We start from the raw sequence: 8,187 nt of genomic DNA, 5'->3' as shown, positions 1-8,187 counted from the left end.
AGAAGGAACGGGAAAGAATGAAGGAAAGAAAGACAAAAGAGGCGTGTAAAGTCGCCCTTAGGCAGAAGGTCGAGGAAAGAATGAAGTAAAGAAAAACAGAAGAGGAAGGAAGGAAAGGAGGGAGGAAAGAAAAGGGCAGACACTCAAGAGCAGCACTACATCGAATGAGTGGAAATGTTTGGTTATTGTCACCTATACATGACCCCTTCAGTTCAGTGACATTTAAGTTGAATAAAGTTGTCTCTGGTAGCAGGAATAAACTACCAAAATGTCATCAGATTGATAGGTAGCATGAGGTTTACTTTTAGGGCTGAATAACTCCTTGTTCCATGATGTCAGCAGCATCCTGCTCACCTTGCACTCAGTTTAGCGCTGCTCTGAGGTGCCTGCCTTTTCCTTTCTTCCTTCCTTTTTTCCTTCCTTCCTCTACTGTCTTTCCTTCATTCTTTCCTCCTCCTTCTGATTACAGGTGACTCTACACCAAGTGACAAGCCGAATAGTTTCCTGTATACCAAGAAACCATTTACTACGTTGGGTGGTAACCATATAACCATATTATGGTGCCTGGTGGTTTAGTGGCTAATTAAGGTCTCCAGTTGGATTGAGCCTGTGTAGGTTTATATCCAAAGGGTGGCTGGGGTTTATTGCCTACGTAATACCACTCAGGGATGAGTGAGGCTGGTCACTGTCATCTTAAATGTCGGGACCAACTTGCTTAGGCCCGGGTTCCTACGCTTCTCATGGGGCAACACAGGATTAGATGGTGGATGTGGTGTGCAGCTTACCTTTCATACTTTTGTAATCTGTTTGTCTGCTTCTGCTATCAGACTGCCCTTTAATGTTGCCCTTCTCACTTATAAACTTCTCCATCCCTTTGCTTCATCTCATCATCAATCCCCTTCCCTTGCCTTCTTCCTCTCTTCCCATGTAACTGTCATAGATACATTCTCCTAGGTCTCATTCTCCGGTCATGCCACATGGTCCAACCTCTCAAGGCACTACTAACATTTTCAAGCACTTCCACAGCAGTAACATAACACTGGTTAACTGTCTCTCCATGTAACTCCACATGTTCCTCTCTGTTAACTCATATCCACTCCCCTCACTGTTGACTTGTGTCCTTCCAGCAGAGTTCAAGCTTCACTTCTGAACTAGCACCTTAGACCAGGGATCACAGTACTGTCATGCAGTGACTTCTTTACTTCCATGTTCACGTCACTATTTCTTATCACTGCTGCCTGTGTGCCTGCCACCGTCTTTCTGTGCTGTACTCTCTTTCACTGTTGTGGTGATGTGAGAGGGGTAGTGCAGTGTGCTGATATTAAGTAAAACTTAAATGTTTTTTTTTGTTAACTTTGGTAGGCTAGAATTCTCAGTGATTTTAGACAACATTCTTGTTTGTGGATGAAGGTCTGGGGAGGAGAGATGTTAAAGTGAAATACTGTGGGAAATGGAGGAACTTTGATTGGGGGGTCAAAATGGAATTAAATTTGCTCATACACAGTAAAGCTCTGACATGTGACAATAATGTGTCCTTTAGTCTGCTAGTATTGTGAACCATCACATGAAGAATCATTTATTTCTATTTGATAAAAAAAAAAAAATTGGTGCATTCTTCTATCTATCTATCTATTGCCAGACTCCTTAATCCCGTTTGGGGTGGCCACACACAAATCGCCTCCATGTCGCCCTGTCCCCCACCATTTCACTGCCCTGCTCCCAACTCACACTCCCCTCTCTCATATACCTCTCCACCCCATCCCTCCATCTCATCCTCGGCCTCCCCCTCCCTCTTCCCCCCTCCACCTCACTCACATACACTCTCTTCGTCAGTCTCTCACCCTCCATCCTCTCCACGTGGCCAAACCACCTCAGTGTGTTCCTCATAACGCTTCCTATCACATCCACATCCTCACCACAACGCTCCTTTATGTCCTCATTCGTCAGCCTGTCTCTCCATGTGACTCCACAGGCTCCTCTTAAATAACTCATTTCCACTGTTCTCACTCTTGACTTGTGTCCTTCCAACAACGTCCAAGCTTCACTTCCATACGTTAGAGTTGGTATCACAATACTATCATGTAGTAACTTTTTCACTTCCATGCTCACTTCCCTGTTTCTTATCACTGCTTTCAAGGAACCAGCAACCTTTCTTCCCTGCTGTACCCTTTCAAGCACTTCACCCTCCAAACCTCCATCCTTACTCATCACACTACCCAAGTACTTAAACATACTCACATTTTCCAATGGTGCATTCTTAACAACAACAATTTCGTCATTCTTCCCCACGAGAATGATTATTTTCATATACATCGTATTTTATCGACAGCATCAGAGTTTGTGGTTAACGCTGTAGTGACTGTTTATCCATCAACTGAGGCATACAGATCCATTCATGATCCATCCATCATCCAATCCAGTTTTGTTTCATCAGGAGTCTAGGGGCACGGCTAGGCTGTGCTTTTCAGATGTTAGGGAGGAGTGACTATTTTTCATCCTTGAGCAGCATTGCATAAACAGCAAACCCCTAACTGCCCCAAAGAATTAGACCCTTATGGGCTGTAGTCAGTTGGAGTGCCTTAATTCAAGACACCACCAGGTGTGTGTAAAACAATTGTGTGAAGGCAGTGGGGCTAATGCATTACATTAGTTGTAGTACAGGAGTCGTAGTAGCAGTAGTAGTAACCCCAGGCTTATCTGAATGTGAACCCAGTGGGTTTCAGGCTGAAGTTGCCCCTCCTGCAATCCACCATCGTCCTTCGGGGACAAGGACCAGTCACCAGAGTTGCCCGGGTTTTTGGTGCCACCACATGAAGGAGTCCCTCTCTAGTACCATAACATCAGTACATATCATGAAGGCCTACCCTTAATTTTTGTATATGTCTCAGAGAACCGTCCCAGGAAGTAAGAAGTACAGTACTCATATGTGACAGGGGAAGGTACTATCACAGTAAAATATATGCTAACACCTCCCTACTGGCTCTGGCAAGGAAAGTGTAACATTAATTTTTTGGGGGTGTTAGTAATATGAAGCACACACAAGAAAACAGTCTGAGGAAGGAAGGATATTCTGACATTTAGAGAAGAATGAGAAATATGGAAGATGCAGTGCTGGCAGGGAAGTGTAAGTGAACTTTTGCTTATGATCATACTTCCTGTTCTGTTAATCTTTGTCTTTACTGTCTGATTCTTACCATATATATTTTTTAACATCACATGGTATGAGTGGCCATTCCTCTAGCTTGAATACTAATGTCTGATTTCATGAAACCTGACAAGTCCTAGTAAACAGTATGAATGAGACTTATTGTTTACTAGTCAAATTGACCCTCCAGTCTAACTTCACTTGGTCATCAACTGAGCTGAAAGGGATTAGGGATCATTGTCAGGTTAGATTATGCTGTAGTAAGTGTCTGGCCACCGATGTCTGGTGATGTTGCTGTGTCTCTTACTTTTCCTGGTATAATGCAGTTTCTTTTATGTTCATAATTATGACAACATAGCTCATTAGTGAATGTAATGGAAGTAACTCCACAATTGGTTTTTATCCATACCTCTCTGCAACCAGACATAATCAGCCTGTTATTACAAAATATCATTCATCCTGGAATCATTAAATATTGTACTGTATAATTGTCTGATCACCTTCAAGTGTCTGTGCTAAATGAAAAACCGAATGGTATCTTGTAGCTTCCCAAACCATACACTGTATTGGGTAACCGTATTAACTGGTAAATGAATACCTGGTGCCTAGTTGGTGAAGTGTGCCACAACCTGATGTGTAGTCTAAGGCGTGGTTTGGGGTTTATTGCACACTTGTCACTCAGAGGCAACCAACTGGTCAGGCTTGTCTCAGACATTTGAACTGAGTAGCCTAACCTCAGGCCCATATGCTTCTAATGGGGCAGTAAAGGATTGAATGATTGACAGACGACAGTAATAAGGATATATTATTCATGGTGACAGTTAAGAGTTTTTCAAGTTAATTGTCCATTTAGGGTCTCACCCGATCTTAGTAAAGTTGTTGGCCAGTAGTGCTGTAACCGATATGGTTCGCTGAACTGATATATCACCGATTTCTGCAGTTTTTCCGATACCAAATCGATATCGATATCTACTTCTGATATCGGTATACAGTATCAGATATGGATGGAAGAAACGTTAAAGTGGCTTTTATTGGAGATTTCGTTCAATGATGTTGCCCGATTCTGTGAAAGAATGTTGTTAATCTGACACTGTTTTGCAGCTTAATAAAGTTTTACTGAAAACTATTAAAGGTTCATTATAATAAGTGGGTAGGTGGGAATGGAGAAAAGAAAAGAGAGAAAGGTACAGAAGGCCAAAAGCAACGAGTTGAGAGTGAGATATTCCGCATACTGGTGGTGTGTATGGTGGCTGTGTGGGTTTGTGTACGTAGTGTACACTCGCTGTCAAAATAAGTGTGAACTGCCGATGCCCATTAGTTTTTATATTCATTATTTAGTTGTAATATTTACATTCACTCTTCTATTTGTAGTCTACATAAAGTTATTTACTGTATCTAATAAGAAAGATGGTTGTAGATGTGGCCAGTAAGTGTAGAGTAACTCATGAGGCGAGGAGATGAACCACATTTAGCAACTTGATTTAAGCTCATTTCTGCAGTGAAACAATCCTTTAATTGATAGGAAAACATTACATTTAGATCCTGCTTATGCTTCTTCATTACTGCGCTGTACGTACAGGCAGACCCCGATTTACAATACTGTACCTCTAGATGTAATACCCAGGAATAGTGATGGGGATTGAAATACCACCCTACCCTGCCTATTGTAGGCCTACTATAGACAGAAGGAAGAGGAAAGAAAGAAGGAAAGAAGAACATAAGAGGAAAGAAGCAAGGAAGAAAGGAAAGAGTAGCCATCCATGAGCAACTCTATATCAAATGAGTGGATGGTGAGTGCCCCCACCTACTACTAATATCCATATAAAAAAGCTAAAGAAATTGTGATACTGTATTTCGATGTACTGTATTTTACACCATACAATGCGCACCCTTGATTTGGCGGGTGATGTAAAGAAAAAAAAATTACCAAGGTTTAGAACAAAATCGTGGAGCTTAGGACCCACTTGGAGTCTGAGCTGATACCTTCTTCCCCAACAAACATGGCCTAGTATATACTAATCATGGCTAGTCTACACCAGTTGCTTAGGCTAACATTATTTTTATTGTAGTCTGTGATGAAAAATAAAACTATAAAACTCAGCCATGGTCCAAGGCTAGAGAAGCCTATAGGTTTGTTTTGGTTTGTCAGCTGACGCTACTGTTTACCGCTGTCAACAAGCTCAGACTGCATCTGGCAGGGTGGGTGATTATGTTCTTTCATACATCACGTATATTATCGTACTTTCTTAATTGCAAAATAATTTTTACCACCAAAAGGCGCAAAAAAAAATATCCTAAAATTATATTTTATTCAGTAAAAATTCAACACCAAAATCTATACGTGTATCATCAAATAATATGAAAGGGGAAAAATAGACTATTATTTTATTCATCATCACATCATATATATAGTTATACTTGAGTATTCTGGGGGTCACTCTGGTGAACAGGAGAGTGTGGGTACTAGTTAACGCAATCTATAGGCCTAATCCGAACGTGACCTTCATGGTATAATGTGCAGTGTGATTTTTGAAGCTTTTTTTCCAGAAAAAAGTGTGCAAAATATGGTGAAAAAAATACTGTAATTTAGTATATCATCGTCATCATCATCATCATCATCCGGACCTCCTTTTCCACCCTAGGACAGGGTGAGGAGTAGCAGTGTCCAGACAGCCCAAGTGTGCTCACTCCAATGGGCCATGCTTCCATTCACATATCATTCAAGCCCCTGGAATCCTGACTCTATCTGATACGCCAAAAACATTCAACACATTTTGTAGCTTCACATAAATGTATCCGATAGAGTCAATCCAGATGCTGTCATGTTAAAAAAGGGTGCCAAATTCCTGATCATGCACTTCTCCTCTCAGTATTCATCCAGCCAGCTCAATCTCGTGTCAGTCCCCTGGCCTCACTGACTTCCAGATCTCTTCCTCACACACTCATCCACCATATCCCTCCACCTTCTCCTTGGCCTACCTCGCCTCCTCCCTTCTTCAAATTCACTCAGATATACCTTTTTCACCACTCTATTGTTATCCATTCTCTCCACGCGACCATACCATCTCAGTATACTCTCTTCGACTCTGGTGTCCACAGACATCCTCACTCCGCATCTCTCCCGAATCACATTATTTTGTATCCTATCCCTTCCCTGTACTCCACGTACATTCCTCAGCAGTCCCATCTCCACGGCTATCACTCTTGACTTTTCATTTTCATGCCACACCATAGTCTCACAGTTAAAGTTGGCACTAACACACCTTCATGTAAGCTTCGTGCTGCTACAACACTCAAGCCTCTGTTTCATATCAAGGCCTTCATTGCACCAGTTACTTTCCTTCCTTGTGTCACTTTACTTTCCACTTCTTTTGTGCATTTTCCTCTCTTTTCTATCACTGTACCCAGGTAATTGAACTTTCTCACCAATTCTAGTCTCTCTCCATTCACTGTAACATCACACTGGGAGTCACCTTCTCTTTCAGTAACCACCACTTTACTCTTTTCTACATTTACTCTCAAGGCATGATGCTCACAGACATCAGCAAAACTCTGCAGTAGTCTACCAAGTTCTTGTCCGGTATTTGCAAGTGATACTGCATCATCAGCATACAACAAATTTGAGATATTCCATCCATCACCACTCATTACCAGTGCCATCTCCCTCTCCTTTACTCATGTTTTTATTTCTCTCATTACCCCATCCATATATACTGTATATTAACAACCATGGGGACATCACACAACCTTGTCACATGCCCCCACCGATCGTGAACCTGTCACTTAAATGCCCATTTACCCTTACACATGCTTCATAACCATCATAAAAACTCTTGAGGGCGCCTAGCAGCTTACCATCTACACCATACATGCGCAAAACCTTCCACAATCCATCTCTGTCTACTTTGTCGTATGCTTTTTCCAGATCCATGAATTCCATAGACACCTTATAGTCCTTCTCACAAGCCTTCTCTGCTATCTGTCTTACTGCTGATATTTGATGCATACATCCTCTGCCATTCCTAAAGCCACCCTGTTCATCACTCACCAGGACTATTGATATCTCTCTTACTTTCTCTGTAATAATTCTTCCATATACATCACATTCCCTACCACACTTAATAAACGTGTCACCATAATTCTTGCACTCACTTCGCTCACCTTTATTTTTGTACAGGGGTACAATCACAACCATTTTCCTCTCTGCTGGCACAGTTTCACTCATTCATGCCATCTTACATGTTTCCAATGAGATTTTGGCCATATCTTGATACCCTGAAGGTTTCATGGTGATACCTCAAGCTGTTCATGATATACAGTGGTGCTAAAGGCAGGCAATAAAATCTAGTTGACCTTTGGCAGCCATTTTTGTGACCTTGACCTCAGCCCCGACTGCTTATTTTTGAACTTGTTCAAGATTTTGACCATATTTTGATACCGTGAAGGTTTCACGTTAATAGCTCAAGCTGTTCAGGAGATTTAATGGGAAAACACACACACACACACACACACACACACACACACACACACACACACACACACACACACACACACACACACACACACACACACACACACACACACACACACACACACACTGGAAGACAAACTTAGTCAGGCAAAAACATTATCACTCAGCCTTGGTAAAGGTGGGCAACAATTATCATCCCTGTAGTTGATTCTCATCACACGTGAGTCTTGTGTATCAATAATATTTATGTATTGAATTAGGCTTTTATGCCAGGGCAAGGACAGCCCTCTATATGGTCTACCTCTCATAAATTCACGTGTCTCATCCATGGTAGACACAGAAAAAGAGACTTAAAGTAGTCTTTATGTATCTTATTACTTATACTCACATCATCATGATACAGGGTGACCCCCCAAAAACTCCTACATTTCTAAAGGCTGTAGCACTGGCAATAGTGAGGCGGGAGGGGCGGGGCTAGGGTCTATTGGTAACCCAATCCCAACCGTCCTCAGCCACCAACATGGTGTGGTCGGGAGCATACCGTGCGTTTGCTGTCGAAGCGTTCTTCACA

At 41.9% G+C, this 8,187-nt stretch overlaps 1 protein-coding gene across 1 annotated transcript in view; it reads left to right on the top strand.

Moving 5' to 3' along the window:
• Positions 1-8,187, top strand: part of LOC145404092 (uncharacterized) — a 32,641-nt gene that overhangs the window by 1,339 nt on the left and 23,115 nt on the right. The window lies entirely within an intron of this gene.

The sequence above is a fragment of the Coenobita brevimanus genome, chromosome 62, assembly GCF_032717465.1.
Source record: "Coenobita brevimanus isolate Jiangsu-jjx chromosome 62, ASM3271746v2, whole genome shotgun sequence".
NCBI lineage: Eukaryota > Metazoa > Arthropoda > Malacostraca > Decapoda > Coenobitidae > Coenobita > Coenobita brevimanus.
This window is presented reverse-complemented; position numbering and strand designations above follow the sequence as displayed.